This window comes from Triturus cristatus, chromosome 2_2 (assembly GCF_964204655.1).
Source record: "Triturus cristatus chromosome 2_2, aTriCri1.1, whole genome shotgun sequence".
Taxonomy (NCBI): Eukaryota; Metazoa; Chordata; class Amphibia; order Caudata; family Salamandridae; genus Triturus; species Triturus cristatus.
Window position 1 is genome coordinate 120,431,493 of NC_140582.1, and position 20,457 is coordinate 120,451,949.

Here is a 20,457-nt window from a genome sequence, read left to right on the forward strand (position 1 = left end):
GTTTCTTAGGGTAATTTTTAAAAATGGGGGTCGAGGTCTTATAGGAAGAATTTATCGTTGTTTATAGATATATCAGATGACGACATTATACAGGTCGCAGCGAAGTTGAATAATATGTTAGATATTGAGGTGACCCCTGATGAGGTTTCAGAATCATTGGTTAGAATTAGTTCCTCAGTCACTTCAATTAATTTACAATTACAACAATTTCGCTTTCTGTTTATGCTGTATTATACTCCAAAAGTTATTTCTAAATGGGCCGTACACAATTCTACTAAGTCTTATTGCCCTAAGTGCAATGAATTTGCTGCGGATTTGCGACATATGTTTATTGTTTGCCCTAAGCTTGCTGGTTTCTGGCATAAGGTTGCTCAGGAGCTGAGTAGGTTAACAGGTAAAACTATTGTATTATCAGAGAAAGAAATCTTGTTAGGGACACTACCTGATACAGGTAATGTCTCAAACGTTTTAGTTTTAATTTGTATTGTATGTGCTCGTTTGAATATCGCCAGGGTCTGGATAGAAGAATCGTGTCCTACTATTACGGAATTTTCGCTGCTGTTGAGGGGGGTTTATGAAATGGAACTGGCAATTGCTAAAGCTAGGGGATTGCGATCAATGGCTAAATTTAATAGGATTTGGTCCAGCCTTCAGTGGGATTGATAGCATTTACTCAATTTGTGTATTATTTGTAATGATATTTGTTTTTGTGCTCAGTCTGTATTTATTTCCATCTGTATATATTGCAAAAAAATTCTGTATCATTGGGGATGGTGATATTATATGTATACAAATTTGCTGCGTTTTGTGACCAATAAATAAAAAAAATAATTAAAAAACAAAAAGAAAAAAAAGAGAAAATATCCTTCGGCGAGATTCGACTACTCAGTTCCGCGATATCTTCACTTTTTAAGTATCTCACAATTACCTAGATCTGACATACATTGGATTCAGCACTGTGTATGTCTTCAGAATATAATTGGACTTTTGGTACTTGAACCAAACGGATGATGGTGTTTGCACCTTTCACTATAGTACAATGGAAATATGTGTGTTAGCTTCTTAACGAGATTACGGGTATTTTAAAATACAACATATTTATACTCTCCAATTCATTATCTCTTACCTACGCTTTTTTATGTGCAGGGGACTCATCAGGGACCATCCCTCCTACACTTTAATATGGCTAAACTGATGGGATGTTATTGGATCCCCCTTTAAGGTGATTTCTTTTGCATTCAAACATGGCTTCATCTGGTAACTTATCCCAGTCTGATCTATGGATACTGTTTAATACTATAAACTTCCCTTTGGGACTACCTTCTGATTGGAACAAGAAGTGCTATTGAAGCTATTCCCCTATACTTAAGATACTTAATTTGGACAACTGGACAGCTCTCCACACAGCAGAGGACACATCAGAATACAGGACTTGAGGTACGTCCCTATACATATATTACAAGGAAAGACTTCTGTCCTTCCCTTCCAGTTTTTGCAGGACATTTTAATAATAATTTTTTATTTCCATCTCTAGATCAGTCTATGAAATACTGTGGCCTATCTTTGGCCTTTGTATGCGTCCAGCTTTATTGGACTGCCTTTTTAGGTCAGTTTTATAACAGTCAACTTCTGGTCTCATAACTCTCACAAATTCACTTCTTCTTGGTTAAGGCACTATTCTCTTTATTCTCTATTAAATAGCTGAATCTCTGACTCAGGCGTTTGTGGGAGTCTGCACTGAAACTACTGTTTTATTTTTCTTACACTTCTTTCGCATTATGTGCACATTATAAAACATGAAGAATAAGAACTGGCATGGAGGCAGAGGCTCTGTTTTCTTTCCTTCCTAGTTCCAGGTAACAATATGCGGATGTAATTTACAATATTAATTTGATGACGATTATGTTTAAGAAACAGATTAAGTTATTATGTATGGTTGAATGATATATCTGTATATATGTAATTACAGCCTTGAAAAAGTCACCTGTGTGACAAAACACGTGTCGGCTGTTTTTCCTGACTTAATATACAAGTTTCAATGAAACAATGCTTGGCTCTTGTCATTTAAATGCTTGATCTGTGAAATACTAAAAGGAGTAAAAACAATGTATTTGATTGCTGTAGTGAGTTCTGTGGTTCTTGTTTCTCATTACATTTAAAATGGATTTACTATGTTTTTGTGATACAGCACAGAAAATGCTGTACAATTCTTGGAAGATATATTTGCATTAGAAGATTCCCCTAGGATTATAGTCACATACAATTGCACACATTTTGCAACATGCCACATGCATATGCTAAAAAGAATTCATGATGTGCAACACTTAAAAATGGCTTTTTATTCTCCTTACTCTACTGGGTTAGTGGAGAGAACAATCAGATTAGTTAAAGAAGGCACTCAAACAGTATGTAATCAGGGTAGTAAGTACAAGACTTTGTGAAGACAAAACTGTGGAGTTCAAACACAAAACATCATTCCACTACTGAGATAGCTCCTTTTATGCTGATCAGGGGGAGGAAAGTACACACAAATGTAATTTTGAAATTGGTTGAAATGTGAAGGTAACTGTAAAGTTATTGAAGCAGACAATGTAATGAAATCTTAAGTGTTACAGAAGCAAAATATAATTGCTAGACCTGTCATTCTTAGGGTTGCTTTTCCCCTGACATTTTACCTTTTGCCTCCTGTTTTTGCTGATTTGTTTTGTTGGCCTTAGGACTCTGTTCACTTTACCTCTGCTAACCCGTGATAAAGTGCATGTGCATCTACCCTAAACATGATGACATTGGTGTATACCTGACTGGCATATTTGTTGTATTGGTAAGTCCATTATAAAGTGGTATGCCATATACCCTTAGGCCTGTACTTCAAATACTACTAGTGGGCTACAGCATTGATTGTGCCACCCACAGAAGTAGCCTTTTCAAACCTGACTTAGATCTGCCACTGCACAGCATGTGTGTGAAGCCAGATGAACTTGGCATTTAAAACTACTTGCCAAGCCTTAAACTCCCTTTTTATTACACATAAATCCCCTCTAAGGTAGGCCCTAAGTAACGCTAAGGGCAGGGTGCTATGTAAGTAAAAGGGAGGACATGTACCTTTCTGTTTTACATGCCCTGGTATTGGCAAACAAACTATTTCATTTTTCACTAGTGTGAGACCTAATCCTCTCATAGGCTATCATTGGGATTTCCTTAATACACTTTTGAGCTGCAATTCTTGATCAGAGAGGAATAGCTTATTCGTGTTTCTTATCTTTGGACTGATAATGATAAATCCTCCTTGCTGGTGAAGTTGAATTTACAATGACTGTTTTAGAAATGACACTTTTAGAAAGTGGGTATTTCTCTGCACTTACTGCTCTGTGTGCCACCCAGCCTGTCTCCAATACATGTCTGGGATGTGTGACAGCGACACTTTGAGCATTCTCTCTAGGTAGTCAAAACACAGAGAGTATAGGTGTATCTAAGTACCCATATACATACAGCTGTATTCTGATGGACTTGCCTGGGCGGAATAGAACGGAGGGGCTAACATGTCACTTGCATAGGCTGTGTCCTGTCCTCATGCAACGGACGGATTATCCCCCACAGATAGCCTGTAGACAGGACTGGGTTGAAAGAGATCCTTGTGCACTTCAGAGGGCTGCTTTGAGTCACTCCGACATCAAATGTACTTTTGGGTATAAGTACTGGGTCTCTGACCCCCTAAAATCAGGGACTTCTGGATCTTGAACTGAACCTCTGTTAGAAAGACTGCTGTGCTGCTTAAATGACACAACTTAGACTGCAGGCTTAGAAGGCTTGCTTTTGTCTTATGTTGCCCTGCTGCCCACAGCTCTCTGACTCTGCTGAAGGAGAGTGAGATGTCAGATCACTTGCTGCTTGCTCCAGAGCAGTGCCATATCCTTTCCAGTCATGGGTGTATTCCTGATGCACAATAAAACCTTTTAACCCATGTTTCAAAGCTGGTATCTGCACAACATTCCGTTCAATCCATCATGGTTGGTGTTTCTTTGATCTTGGCACATGATGTCAATCTAAAATGATGGTTTTTACTTCCTGGGTATCTTTTTCTCTTCAAGGTAAGAGAACAGTCTAAAAGTATGAAGACCTTACTCTTGGGGAATCACAATGCCTTTGTATTATGGCTGTCTCAATTTCTAAAGGTTTTTCCATGTATATTATGTCCAGCCTTATTTTCCCTTGCCTGTCTACCTAGCCTTGTGCATTACCATTTAGCTTTTGTTCATGCGCTGTTGTTGTTGGCAAAACATTTTGAGTTTTTTTCTGCCTCTGACTTATTTCTTTTCTTTGTAGTCTTCTTTAGAAGGCAGTCCTCAGCTTTGTATTTGCAACACAGCACATTGACTGGTAAAGTGTCTTCTGCAAACTTAGGGCCCGATTCACAGAGTTAACTTAAGACAAAATCTTAAACTTACTACTTTTGGTATTCACAGAATGCACTTACTACTTTTGGTATTCACAGAATGCACTTATTACTTTTGGTATTCACAGAATGGATTTACGACTTCTAACTTTACGTCCGCACTCAGGCCGGAAATTCCGGCCCGGAGGCGGAGCTTCCGGTCCGGAGGCGAAACTTCCGGCCCAGAGGCAGAGCTTCCGGCCCAGAGGTGGATATTTTGGCCATGGCTAAATCTCCCCCACTGGCCGGAATCCCCACCTCCATGCTGGAAGCTCCGCCTCCGGGCCAGAAGCACCGCCTCCGGGCCGGAAGCCCCGCCTCCGGGCCAGAATTTCCAGCCCGAGTGCGGACGTAAAGTTAGTAGTCGTAAATCCATTCTGTGAATACCAAAAGTAGTAAGTGCATTCTGTGAATACCAAAAGTAGTAAGTGCATTCTGTGAATACCAAAAGTAGTAAGTTTAGGATTTTGTCTTAAGTTAATTCTGTGAATCGGGCCCTTAGTGTGGAAAGAAAAGGTTGCAGACCAGGCAGCCTGTCCGTATGTAATTTGTAGGTGAGAGTGGTGGCTTCAGCGCATCTCCAGACAATTTCTTTTTTTTGGCCCTGGCGTGGTTTCTCTGGGACTCCCCCAAGAGGCCTAAGGGGTCAGGGTATTCATACCCTATGCCATTCCCTTATTTTTTTGTCTTTTTTGGGAATTGGCTCAAACCAAGTTCCAAGATGGCTGCCAACACTTCCTGGTTTGAAGTGTTGGTAGGCAATCAAATTTGAGCATGGGGTCTGTATACAAATTTGGGTTTTGGTTAATATCTCTAAAACTACTGAACGAAGTTGCACCAAATCACAAAAAGGCACTTCCCTGGAACAATATCTGCCAAATTCGGTGTAATTTTGTTAAGCGATTTTGGCTGTATCCATCCCTAAATTTACTATAGAAATTAACAGTAACCTTTTTTCTCTGCCCCTGCTTGACAGATCACCCTGAAAATCTACAAGAAATAACTGAAGTGAGCATCATACTAGTTTTGAAAATTGTGCAAGGATTTCCCTATATATATTTTAGATAAATACCACTTGGTCTTTTTGATTGACCATGAAGATCTGTGTTGTAAAAAGAGGATTGGAGCATCAGGAAATAAGATGAAACATAACATATTTGTTGGTAGAAATTTTGAAATATATTAGGTTTTTCATTATTTTGTTTTTATCACTTTTATATTATGTACACATTGCCTGTGGATAAATACACATACTGACAGTTATTATTCAATTCTGTGATAAGAAATTGCAATTGATTCCAATTGATCTTTATGGTGTTTGTATAGCACCAATTTGATTAACAGAAGGATGCACTAGCACTTTCATTGTTGCCAAATGGTATAACATTGAAGGATATTTCTTTCCTCTGGGCACCTGCACTTTCATAGGCCGCAAAGAAATTCAATGTGCAATACTGAATGAATAATCTAATATAGATTATTCTGCACGTGCACTATAAGTAATGTTCAATGAGGATTTGAATTGAACGATAATATGGAGCACTAGCACTTTCAATGTGGCATATGATATATGTTTTTATTTGATGCAGAATGATCTCTTCCCTCTTAGGCACTTGCACTACAAATGGTTAAACAGGACCAAAATGTGTATTAGTAAATGGGCAGCATATCGTAGAGAACCTTGAGAAAGTGTACATGACTGAGCAGTACAATGTTTAGATTGTTCGACATAGCATCGGCCCGGCCCTCACGTTGGATGCGACCAAGGCTTTCGACAGGGTTAATTGGGTATACCTGTCGGGGGCTTTGGCTAAGTTTGGCGTGGGGGCAGGGTTTCGTAGGGCAATTGGTTTGTTATATCACATCCCAGTTGCACGCCTTCTGGTTAATGGAGAGCTATCTGACCCGGTAACTATCACTAGGGGGACAAGGCAGGGTTGTCCACTCTCCCCCCTATTGTTTGATTTTTATATCAAACCTTTTGCGCAACAACTGAGGGAGGAGGTCAATATCAAGCCTTTTTCTTATAAAGGCTGGGAAAGGAAAGTAGCCCTTTACGCCGATGACGTGCTTATTCTCACATCAGATGTTGGCACTGCACTCCCCATAATTTTAAAGACTGCACACTCTTTTGGCCAAGTATCCGGTTACGAGAATAATGATACCAAAACCGAGATGCTCGTCTGGAATGATGACGGACGAGCTAGGGAGTTACAAGCAGGTTCCTCGATGAGGTATTTGGGTCTACATATTGTGAAGGATATTGAAAAAATTGCTCAAGTTAATTTATCAGCAGTAGCTAAAGAATGTCGTAGGTTATTGCATTCATGGTCTCATATTCCACTTTCTTTAATTGGGAGGGTTAATTTAATTAAGATGTCGATTCTTCCTAAAATTTCTTTTTTGTTTTGTACCATTCCTTTGCACTTTGATTATTCTTGTTTAGCTAAATTACAGTCAGACATAACATCTTTTATTTGGAACAACAAACAGGCAAGGATATCATGGAAAAAGCTTAGGCGACGAAGAGACAAAGGGGGCTTGGCTGCTCCGGATTTGAAATTATACGCTTGGGCCTTCCAGTTGACTCATTCCCGTATGTTGTTAAAAATGCCTTCAGATTACGGGGTGGGTATGATGTATTCAGCTATGCTAGAAGGGGAAGGTGTTAGCCAATCGGCCTTTCTTTTAAATTTTGCAACCCAAAGTACTTTAAAAAAATCAAACTGAAGGTCTTACAGGGATTGGCAAAATTGTGGGCCGAAGTCACAAGATCTATAAAACAAGGGTATTTTTGTGATAGAACACCGCTATGGGGGCTACCTGAAAATCCTGTCTGGCTTGGAGACATTTTAGCGGCGCCTATAAGAGATGCGAGCCTAGAGGTCTGGGGGGATCTCTTTTTTGAAGGAGAGTTGCTTTCCTGGGAACAGCTCCAGGCTAGGATCGGCCCCAACCTATCGAGGTTCAAATACTTGCAAATGGCTAGCTGGACTCAGGCTTATAAAACTCAATCCCTTGAAAGAAATAAGTTTCCACTTGGAGGATATAGCTTACTTATTAACAAACTGGTCAACAACCCATCGGGTAAAAAGGAGACTTCACAGTGGTATAGACTCCTACTCGAGGAAACGGATGGAGTTTTTAGTCTGCCGGACTTGCTGTGGAGTCCTTCAATTTCTGGTCAAAATCTACAAGAACTCTGGTCAGCGTCATTCGGCCTCTTGTGTAGCATAGTGAAGCCTTCATGTCTACGCAGAAACCACCTTTTCACACTGCATAGGGCATATTATTCTCCCCTCAGATTATCTAAATTTTCTGTGAGCAACTTAGTGGCATGCTCAAGATGTGGTCTTCTGGCAGCATCAGACACTAACATGTTCTTTGATTGCCCTAGACTAGAGTCATACTGGGCAGCTATTAGCAATACTCTAACCACATCACTGGGTGTCCAGGTTAACATAGACTTGCCTCTTGTAATCTTCGGGATTCTGGAAGGAGTTCAAAGTGCAGCCAAAAAGTTGGTGTTCTATGCGGTGTTGTTGGCAAGAAGGGAGATCTGTAGGAAGTGGAAGGATTCGTCCCCCCCAACTTTAGCGAATGGCAGGCTTCCGTTTTGTACACATCACGTATGGACCTGGCTAGGTCTGGAAATCAGAGTAAAAAGGCTTTTTGGTATTTGTTGGCATGGGTACATTGAAATACCCGGGGGTTTTTTTTTCCCCCGGGTCCAATGATTACGTTACTATGGTGCCCCCATTGCCTTGGCACCATGAGATCAGCCGCTACCTGGTCCTAGCCCGGGTTGACTTGGCCGTTACCTATACCAAGGTTGCCTATAAGGGGGTAACCGGATGGTTCTTTGCATTTTAAGATTGAAATTGCAATAGCTGAGGGATATTGGGAACCCAGTATGTCGTTTATATATCACTGCCAGTTTTGCTATGAACTGAGACAGCTGCGTGCTTTTTTTTTTAATCTGGTCTGGCATTGAAACTATGGTAGCAATGAGGACTAAAAAAAATAAATAAAAAATAAAAATGTTTAGATTGTAAATTGGACTATGAAAACATGCAGACAATGAAGTGGAAAAAACTAAACAATGTAAAAACACAAATGAGAGTAATTTAAAATGATTATCATTTAATCATAATACCACAAAATATTTGGAATTATATAAAATTGCTTGTATGGTATATGTTGTGATATGAGTTATTGTATTGCTGAAAACAATTTGCTCAGTTTGGTAGCGAAGAAGTATGTTTTCTATGTCTCATATATCATGTGATCAACCAACTGTGATAAGAATGCAAGCTCAAATGGCGCACAGTGTGTGAGCAAGGCAGAAATACTGCAGAAAAGCTTTATAACAGTGCCAACAGCATAAGAAAAAGTGATTTTTTTACTAGCAGGGGTGTTGGTGTCCAGTATCACGACAACTGGAAATTGAAGTGTATATCATTTCTATTATTAATTATGTGTTTACGATATTTATCGTTGTTACAGTATTCAAAATTGTTGTTCATGAGGTCCGAACTTTGCATTGATATTCTTGATGAATTGTGAATGACAGGGTAACTTTTCTGTCTCTATTATGACGTAAAATTATTTAAATGTTTACCTGCTAGCACTATGGTAACTTGACAAAGGCCTCTACGGCTGAAACACGTTGTTTTTGAGTGATTAAACACTCGTAATACTTGATCGGTGGCCTGCTTCACTCCTTTGGTTTGACTAAGTTTGACTAAGTTTGCACATTTGTAGCTGACCTCCGCCATGGTAGGCACCGGCACGCACACGCTGGTGTGCAGCTTTGGGCGGACATTTTCTTTTGAATACATATATACAAATATTCACTGAAAAAAACATAGGTTTCAGGGATGTTATAGTTAGTTGGACATTTCACTCGTACAAAACCAGAGAAATTCCGCCGTTATAGTTAGTTCAGCTAACTATAACTCGCGCCCCCGCAATGCACTGCTGATGACGTCACATATTACACCATTCATGACATGGTCAGTGACATCACTGATGACATCTCAAGTGACATCACTGATGACATCACTGATGGCATCATCCAGTGACTGTGTGTTTCTATAAAGTTTAAATATGTATTATATATATTCTAAGGTGTATTGATGAATGAGTGGGAGTATAAGTGTCTGGATGGAGGATTTAGTAGGTGCATGACTGATTGTATACGTGAGTGATTAAATGTGTCTTACTGAATGCATGGGTTAGTGACTAAACTGTGTATGTCTGTATCAGTCTGTCTGTTGTTGTGTAAGCTGCTGCCTGGGTTGGCCATGAGCTACATGAGTGTCTATATGGGTTATCGATTGGTTGCCTGAGTATTTGTATGGGTGCCTGAGTGTGTGTGGGGGGGGGTGGGAGGTGTGTGACTGTAAATAGATGTGTGAGTGGTTGATTCACTGGGTATATGGGTTCAAGAATGCATGTGAAAACAGCTGTATGGGTGGGTGAGTGTGTGCATGGGTGTGTTGGTGAGTTAATGGATGTGTCAGTGTTACATGTCCAAGAAACTACGGGGCATATTAACAAGGGCTTTATCTCTTTAAAAGCCAAAGAAGCGGAGATAAAAATATCGCCCTATCAACAACAGGCTGCGAACATGCAAAATCGCATGTTAGCACCCTTTTTCACTACACTTCCCTTTGCATCTCATTAGAGAGTGGGCGTCCCAGAGCAAAATAATAGGAGAAATGTCGCTAAGCGTCATTTCTCCTATTATCAAGCTTCCCGCTAACCCTGTTAGAGACAAAAAAAGCAGCGCTAACCGCGGTTAACGCTGCTTTTTTACGTCTGCTAATTTTCAGACTTAGCCATGTAATCCAATGGGAGGTGGATTACATGGCTAAGTCCACCATGGGCTATCAACAAGGATATCCCTATCCTTGTAGTTTTATTGCTGCATTACCAGCGATAACCTCCCAAAATGCCGCTATCGCTAGATTTTTTATCGCCTAGGCAGTTAGCGTTGTTAATAATGTGATAACCAGGTGATATTATCCAGCGATAGCGGGCGTTAAAAAAATTAACGCTAAGCGCCCTTAGCGTTAATTTTCCCTGTTCCTTGTTAATATGCCCCTTGATATGTAAAATACAGTGTATGTGAGAGTTGGAGTATATAAAGGACTATACGTGAGAATCAGTGATTGTGAGAGTGGGTGTATGGATGAGTGTGTGCTTGCATCAGTGATTGTGTAAGAGAGTAAGTATGCATTAGTATCTGTATGTGTAAGTGATGTGGTGTGTGTATAACTGTATAGGCGAGTAAATTGAAGTGTGATTGATTTTCTGCATGACAGACTAGGTGTGTGAGTAACTCTGGATGAGTGGGGGTGTGTGAGTGTCTGTATAGGTGTAGGAGTGCATATGATAGTGTTGTATTGATGAGTGACTGCATGTATCAGGGATTGTATGGGTGAATGAGTGCATGTGTGTGTAGACCTAGGAATAAGTGAGTGTGTAGTAACTGGCATTGTTGTGTCGATGGTTTTGAAAATGGTAGTCTGTATTTTACAGCGGGTGTATCAAAGGTTATATTAGGGTCTGAGGAGGTGCATCAGATTATCACGTGGATGATGTCATCAGTGATGTCATCAGTGATGTCATTTGAGATGTCATCAGTGATGTCATCAGTGATGTCACTGACCATGTCATGAATGATGTAATATATGACGTCATCAGCAGTGCATTGCGGGGGCGCGAGTTTTAATTAGCTGAACTAACTATAATGGCATAATTTCTCTGCTTTTGTATGAGTGAAATGTCCAACTAACTATAACATCCCTGAAACCTATGGTTTTCATGACACACAAAACCTACTTTGAAACTTTTTGGGGAATATTCCATGAAGATTGGTCAAATGACGGCAAAGTTATAGAAAAGTCAAAAAATGCTTTTCCTATGGAAACTAGGTTTAACTATACCTACTGTTGGAGGTGGGGGTCCTTATCATTTACCGCCGCCATCAAATGCTGGAGGCAGGAGTCCCCGACCCCTTGCTTCAATGTTAGGCTAAGTAAGGACACCGTCTGTGATAGCCCTGCTCACCTCCTTATTAGTTTGGCATGAGCAGCCAGGGTTATCTCCAAGGCGCGAGTGTTCAGTATGTGCAACCACGCTCACAGTAACCTGATGATGTCACCACAAATAGACTCCACATGAGTTTTGATAAAATGAGTATAATCTTCATATAAGTAATTATACGATATGACCACACGATTCAAAATCAACATATAAGAATGGGTAGTATTCTTTCCAGTGGGTTGGTAGGTTCTAATCCTAACCATCGCTTCTAACCAACAATTAAGCTCACTTCTAACCGTTTCCAAAAGGTTAGGCCAGTCGTATTGCTAGAATCACACATGTTGAAAAAGGAAATAAATACTGCAATGCGTAACGATATTCTCTTATACTGTGCAACAGAGAAATAATGCCATATATAGCGCCATAGTCATGTACTTTGCTTTTGAAGGAATAATGCAATGTGTATCACCACATGCATGCCCTGTACCAGGAAGAAACAAAGCAATGTGTCACTCTACGTTATACTCAGATACTATGCACTGATGAAATGATGCAATGTGCCACATTACAATCGGGTAATATGCAAGGGAAGAATAACGCAGTGCATTGCTCACCAAGCATGTAGTTTGTCAGGCACAAATGAGGTCAGGCATCATACGGCAGTTCAATAGTTCATTAGCAGCAATAATGCAAAGTGTAATACGACAGTTTTACATGCTCTGTTAACAGTGCCTCCGTTATGGATCAAATGATGACACAAAAGTACTGCTTCCTACTACGCCCTCAACACTGCCCCTCCTTGGGTCAGCACAGGCCAGGATCTGAGCCCAAACAACGGCTCGTGCTGACTGAACCGGGAGTCTGAGAGAGTGTCCCTCCAGGCCCGTACTCCTTCACGGGGTGCAGCGGACTCGGGCCGGCGGCTCAGCTCTTCTGTGGTATCTGGTCTGGGCCGCTGCATGTGACTCCGAGGGCCCAATGACTTGGCCCACCTTCTGGCGGTGTCAGTCCACACCGAGATCTGCCCTCAGCACTGTGGAGACTTACTTCCAATTCAGTGACCCCCTTACTCAGGTACTCCTCACCAGTACCTCAGGTTGCACTATGACACGCACACCGCACATCTGAGACTCGCCTCTTCTCTGGTGCTCATGACAATCCAGAGCTCTTCACCAACACTCCGCTTGCACATCCACACGCACCCTGTGTGTTCTAGTCTCTCCTTTCCTCCCGGTGCACACGATGTCCGGGCGCTTTTCACCAACGCCCTGGCTGCACCACAACACGCACTCTGCGTGTCTGAGTCTCACCCCTTCTCCTGGTGCACACGATGTCCAGGCGCTCCTTACCAATGCCCGGGCTACACCACGACATGCACCCAGTGTGTCTGAGACTCTCTTCTTCTGTTGGTGCACACGATGCCCAGGCACTCTTTACCAATGCCCTGGCTGCACGCTGACACGCACCCAGAGCGTCTGAGTCTCGCTTCTTTCTTTGGTGCACACGAGGCCCTGGCGCTCTTCACCAACACCCGGGCTGCACCACGACATGCACCCTCCACGTCCGAGCCTCACTTCGTCTACCCGTGCACACCGCAACCTGGCGCTCCTCACCAACGCCTTGGCCTGCACTTCGACATGAACCCAGCGCGCTCTAGACTTAGTCTACTCATGTGTGCCCACAATCACACGCCACAACTTCTGAGGTTCTCAAGCTGCAAAAGCATGCACACACCGCTTTGCTTGGGACTTTCTCAGGAAACATTTATGATCCTGTATTTCCAAACAGGAAGCCAGTTCACCTCAGGGGTTACAAGACACAACACAAAGCACAGTCTCTTCAAGCAGGGAGACCCAGCACCTCCAAGCACAGTCCCAACAGCCTCTCCCTTAGTTAGAACAGCACACTGCAGACCAGCCTCAGATCATGAAGCAAGGACCGTCGAGACCTCAGGAGGCTGGACCAGAATTTTGCCAAAATCCGCAGGAGCGAAGACCAGGTCTTTCCTCTCCTCCGAGATAGCACGCTCCTTGATAATGAGATCACCAAAAGGGGCAGTATCTCTAGGGAGGGGAGAGACAAGAAGTCAGCACCAAAAGGGATTTTTCCAGGAGTTCACGTTTGGCCAGTGTATGACAGAGAGGGAAAGAACCTGCAGCAAGACAAAGACAAAGATACAAAAGAACATATCACTAGCACTGTCTAAGGTAGATTAAACAAGTAATTGTGAACGCCTTTGTGTGCCCAAACAACTTACTCAGGGACCAGCAACACCTCCCAATAGAAAGACTATAAATCAGACAGGAGTGGGGAGTCTTTCACAAGGTGACCACCACGGGTAGAGTTTCTGAAGTCTGTTGTCAATGCAAATGAAATCCGATACTCTCTGGCCGTGTCTCAATGGCCCAGGGATAATAGCACATGAAACCAAAATGAGTCTATAAAGCTTTAGTCTCCAAGAGTTTGTAACAATCCACTTACTTCCAGGAGAAAAGAAAACCCCGACCGGAGTTTTCAACTCGTTCGCTGGCAGGGTGAGAGAGCAGGTGTAATCCAGGAGAGTGGTTTATCCTCGAAGGTACTGCTGCAACCAGCACTAGAGCGTAATCACTGAATGTTGTTCTCCTAGTAATCCTCAATAAAGCAAAAACAAACCAAAAAAAAAAATACTCAAAGTTTCGGACGTGCACTCTGCGCGTCTTAAAGGTACAGCAGTCCTTTTCCTTCTGAACGTCTCTCCGTATTGTTCTCTCCCAGGCTGGATGCTCTCGTTATATGCCCGGGTAACGGAAGTGATATAGTCGTGTGTGACTTCTCATGAGGTATGTCCATAAAAAAAGAACAAAAACTAAGAAAGGGAACGCGATCTCTCTCACGTTTCGAAGTGCGGGGAACGCGATATCTCTCGCGTTTGAAGTCCGGTTACAGGAATGCGGGGAACGCGATCTCTCTCGCGTCTGGAGTCCGCTGATCAGGAAGGCGGGAAAAACTCGAATTCAAAAATGTAGCACAACGCTTCTTCCTTGCTCTGCGCTGTAGCGCGGGGGAGTCTCCGTGACTCGAAATAAATGACACACACAGCGATGCGCCACACAGGAGCTTTACCAAGTAGTTGTTGCACGCAGGTATCAGGTATATCAAACAGGAACAGGTAACGGGGCGGGGCCTCAACAGGAAACAAAGCCAAGCTCAGAGAGGCGTGTTTACTCCGCTTATAACCCCTACTACACAGCTGTGTTTGCCAGGAAGTCTGGGAAGGCACACAAAAGACCACTACTCTGGTGCATTATGGAACTTGTATTTCAGATAGGGCCTGCAGTGAATGTCTACCTATAACAGTTCTCCCCCCTAAGGGTCCCTCTTAGGTCGGGGCTTGGAAGGATATCTAGCATGAAACCTTCGTGGTAATGTGGGGGCATTTATGTTTTCGGCGGGTTCCCATGTTCGGTCTTCTGGGGGATACCCCAACCAATCAATGAGGTAGTGGACCTTTCCTCTCATTATCCTTGAATCTAGGATCTCTTTAACTTCATATTCTGGTTCTCCGTCTACCATGATGGGAGGGAGTGGTGGTTCAGGGAAAGATGGGGGTATATATGGTTTAAGAAGGGAAACATGAAAGACAGGATGAATCTGCATGTCTAGAGGATGTTTCAACGTATAAGTGACGGGGTTGATAACATGTGTGATGGAGAAAGGTCCCATAAATCTGGGTTATAATTTGCGGGGACCTTGTAAAGAGATGTTTTTGGTGGACAGCCAAACTTGATCTCCTTCTTTATACTCCGGGGAAGGGCGTCTGTGTTTGTCAGCCTGCTTTTTCATGGATAGTTTAGCATCGACAAGGTGTAGTTTAGCCTGGTCCCATATGGACTTGAGGTGGGCTAAATGATCTGTTACTGCAGGCACATTACTGTGTGTTAGGGCTAGGGGCAAGAATTTAGGATGATATCCAGTAGTAAAATAGAAGGGGGATACTTTGGTAGCAGAGTGAGTGGCATTATTATATGCAAATTCCGCCAAAGGGAGAGCTTTGAGCCAATCAGACGAAGTAGTGCTGATTAAACAACGGAGGTATTGTTCTAAAGTCTGATTGGTTCTCTCCGTTTGTCCATTCGTTTGGGGATGGTATGCTGAAGAGAGACGGTGGTCTATTTGCAAAACCTTACAAACTCCTTGCCAAAACTTGGATACAAATTGAGGGCCTCTGTCAGAAACTATCATAGAAGGCACCCCGTGTAATTTGACAATGTGATCGACAAATACATCAGAGAGTGCTAAGGCAGTAGGTACTTTTTTCAATGGAATGAAATGGGCCATTTTTGATAACATGTCCACTATGACTAAAATAGTGGTGAAACCTTGTACCGGGGGGAGGTCTGTAATAAAGTCCATGCTGATGGATGACCATGGTGTGTCGGGGATGGGCAAGGGACGCAACAGACCTGTCGGGACCTGATGTGAGGATTTTTGACGTGCACATGTGGGACATGCCTTGATACATGCATCAATATCTTGAGCCATTCTTGGCCACCAAAACCAACGTTGGCATATCAGTAAGGTTTTATCACCTCTGGGATGACCTGCCATAGGTAACGTATGGCACCATTTAATGATCACATCCTGAGTTTCTTTATTGGGGAGAAAAAGACAGTTGTCATGATAATACATATTCCCCACTATGGTGTTTGTCTTGTCAGTGAGCCATGTTTCCTTATCAACAACTCGGTAGGCGGACATCAATTGACTAGTAAAAGTATGGGTGTCAGATGTAGCTGCCACTATTCTGTTGCAGGGGATTATGGGTACTGGCACCTCATAGGAAGACTTCTGTTCCTTACCAAGTCGTGATAGAGAATCTGCTTTGCCTTGTTTTGCGCCGGGACGGAAAGTGATTAAGAAATCATATTCCGAAAAAAAAGATACCCAGCGCATTTGTCTAGGCGTAAGAGCTCTGGCCGATCTAAAAAACTGCAGATTTCTATGATCCGAGTATATGGTGATGGTGTGAGGTGATCCCAATAGGTAATGGCGCCATTCTTGAAAGGCCATTTTGATCGCCAAGAGTTCGCGTTCACCAACTGTATAGTTTTGTTCGGCCTGAGAAAGGGTTTTTAGAAAAATAGGCAACAGGATGTAGGTTTCCCATTTGAGCGTCTCTTTGTGACAGTACCCCTCCCACGGCATACTGCGAAGCATCAGCCTCGAGGTAATAAGGCTGTGTTTCGTCCGCATGTCGAATGATGGGAGCAGACGTAAAACTGTCTTTTAGCTGTCTAAACGCCTTTTCTGCAGCCTCATCCCATTCAAATGTGACTCCCTTCTTTAGCGATCTAGTAATGGGCGCTACTCAATCAATCAATCAATCAATGACATTTATAGAGCGCACTACATACCCGTAGGGTCTCAAGGCGCTGGGGGTGGGGGGGGTGCCGCTACTGCTCGAACAGCCAGGTCTTCAGCTTCTTCCTGAAGGAGAGGTGGTCTTGGGTCAGGCGCAGGTCGGTCGGGAGGGAGTTCCAGGTCTTGGCGGCAAGGTAGGAGAAGGATCTTCCTCCTGTAGTTGCTCTTTGGATGCGGGGGACGGCGGCGAGGGCGTGGTTGGCTGATCGGAGGTGGCGTTTGGGAGCGTAGAAGTTGATTCGGCTGTTGAGGTAGCTCGGGCCTTGGTCGTGTAGGGCTTTGTGTGCGTGGGTGAGGAGGCGGAAGGTGATTCTTTTGTTGACGGGGAGCCAGTGAAGGTCTCTCAGATGTCCGGAGATGTGGCTGGTTCGTGGGATGTCGAGGATGAGTCTGGCTGAGGCGTTCTGGATCCGCTGGAGTCTCTTCTGGAGCTTGGCGGTGGTACCGGCGTAGAGGGCGTTGCCGTAGTCCAGTCGGCTAGTGACGAGGGCCTGGGTGACGGTCTTCCTGGTCTCGGTGGGGATCCACCAGAAGATCTTCCGTAGCATGCGTAGGATGTTGAAGCACGCCGAGGAGACGTTGTTGACTTGCCTGGTCATGGAGAGGGAGGAGTCCAAGATGAAGCCCAGGTTGTGTGCATGGTCTGTCGGTTTGGGTGCGGTGCCCAGGGCGGGAGGCCACCAGGAGTCGTCCCAGGCGGAGGGTGAAGAGCCCAGGATGAGGACCTCCGTCTTGTCCGAGTTCAGTTTCAGGCGGCTGGTCGTCATCCACTCGGCTACCTCTTTCATCCCTTCGTGCAGGTTAGCTCTGGCGGCGGCGGGGTCGTTGGTCAGGGAGAGGATCAGCTGGGTGTCGTCGGCGTAGGAGATTATGTTGAGGTTGTGTTGGCGTGCGATGGCCGCGAGGGGGCTCATGTAGACGTTGAAGAGGGTGGGGCTCAGTGAGGATCCTTGAGGGACGCCGCAGATGACTTCGGTGGCCTCTGACTTGTACGGTGGTAGGCGGACTCTCTGTGTTCTTCCGTCGAGGAAGGAGATGATCCATTCCAGCGCCTTGTCCAGGATTCCGACGTTGCTGAGGCACTGTACTAGGGTGCGGTGGCAGACAGTGTCGAATGCCGCGGAGAGGTCTAGGAGGATGAGGGCCGCTGTTTCTCCGTTGTCCATCAGGGCTCGGATGTCATCGGTGGCGGCGATGAGGGCGGTCTCGGTGCTGTGATTGGCTCAGAAGCCGGACTGTGAGGGGTCGAGGGATCCATTCGTCTCGAGGAAGGCGGCCATCTGCTTGTTGACGGTCTTCTCGATGACTTTGGCAGGAAATGGGAGGAGCGAGATGGGGCGGTAATTCTTGAGTTCGGTAGGGTCCGCAGTGGGTTTCTTGAGTAGAGCGCTGAGTTCGGCGTGCTTCCAGCTCTCAGGGAAGGTGGCGGTGTCGAAGGATGTGTTGATGATGTCTCGCAGGTGGGGTGCGATGACAGCGTCGGCCTTGTTGAAGACGTGGTGAGGGCAGGGGTCGGTCGGTGATCCGGAGTGGATGGAGTTCATCGTGCGGATGGTGTCTTCGGTGCTGATCGGGGTCCAGGCGTGGAGGGTGGTGGTGGGGGGTGGTTGTTCGGTCTTGGTGTGCGTTGGTTGGTTGTTGAAGCTGTTGTGTATGTCCGCGATCTTGTTGTGGAAGTATGAAGCGAGGGAGTTGCAGAGGTCTTGCGATGGGGTGATGTCGTTGTTTCCTGCGCAGGGGTTGGATAGCTCTTTCACGATGTTGAAGAGTTCCTTGCAGTTGTGTGCGTTGTTGTCCAGCCGGTCCTTGAATGCAGTTTTCTTGGCGGCGCGGATCAGCTGGTGGTGCTTCCGGGTGGCCAGCTTGAAGGTGGTCCTGTTGTCCGGTGTAGGTTCCCTATGTCTGAGAAGCGATTTATGAATCGCCGATAGAAATTGTCAAACCCTAAGAAGGATTGTATTTCTTTGAGTGTTGTAGGGCTGCTCCAACTGGTAATGGCGGAGACCTTAGCAGGGTCCATATGTATCCCCTCCTCAGAGATTACAAATCCTAAAAAATCCACTTTTTGGACATGAAAGAAGCATTTGTCTAATTTGGCGAAGAGATGATTCTCCTGAAGGAGTTGCAGGATTGTTTGTACATGCTTCACATGTTCTTGGGTGGTCTGGGAGTAGATTAGAATATCATCTATATAGAGGATGACAAAGACATCGAGATGTTCTCTTAAGATGTCGTTCACAAAGAACTGAAACGCCGCGGGGGCGTTACAAAGACCAAATGGCATCACACAATATTCAAATAACCCGAATTTCGTTCAAAAAGCCGTCTTCCACTCATCTCCCTCCCGAACTCGGATTAAATGGTAAGCTCCTCTCAAGTCCAATTTTGTGTAGATTTTAGCTTTTCTTACCTGATCTAGAAGAGAGGAGATGAGCGGAAGAGGGTATTTATTCTTGATGGTCACTTTGTTCAAAGCTCTATAATCAAGGCACGCTCGTAAACCCCCGTCACGTTTCGGGATGAACAAGATAGGTGAAGACACTGGAGAAGTGGAGTGAAGTATGAATCCTTTTTGTAACATGTCTTGGATATATTCAGACAGATATTGGGTTTCGGGTTCCGTTAGTGCATACACTCTACTGACTGGGAGTTGAGCACCTGGCACGAGATCAATCCCACAATCATAGGAACGATGAGGAGGTAAGGCTACGGCCTTTACCTCATCAAAGACACCTGCGAATTGTACATATTCTTCTGGCAATGCAGGATCGGGAGCCCTAGAGACTGCACAACATAACGGAGTATGCCACTGTGCGACATCTCGATAGCAATGCGTCAAACAATATGAAGAACGCAACGTGATTTTCCTAGCGGCCCAATCTATGAGGGGGTTATGTAACTGTAGCCAGGGAACACCCAATATAGCCCCAAAGGAAGGAGTGTCTATTAAATCCAAATTAATGGTTTCTGAGTGCCCGTTATCACACGTCAATAGGAGATCAGGGGTCCGTTTGTAATCAACCCCGAGGATAATTCAGTCCCATCCACTGCTCTAACATTTTCGGGTTGATCCTTGCGCACAAACTCTTTCCCTAATGACTTGGCCAAAGAAAGGTCCAGGAAATTACCAGTTGCCCCTGAATCTATCAATATAGATATAGATTTCCTGATCTGGGAGGGCAACATCAGAGTAACCGAAATGGTAAAATGTTTTGGTATTAAGGCCACAGTGTTAGCTAAAAAATGAGAGACCTGTATCTGGTGGAGACTTGGACGAGCGATCTCTCGACTGCCCAAGTCTTTTAGTTTTCCGACTGGATCACAGCTCCAGTTTTAGGGACAGAGGGTTTTACGGTGGACTTGGGTTTAGCAGTACATTCTCTTGCGAAATGGTCCCCTTTTCCGCAATACAAACAGAGATTTAATCTCTTCCGTTTCTCACGTTCTTCTGAAGAAAGTGGGCCTCTTAGTCCCCCAATCTGCATGGGTTCTCCCATGTCCTTACATTCTTTCTTCTCACTTTTAGCCAGGAACAGGCGACTGTAGTCTCCCTTGCATTTCTCTCCTTT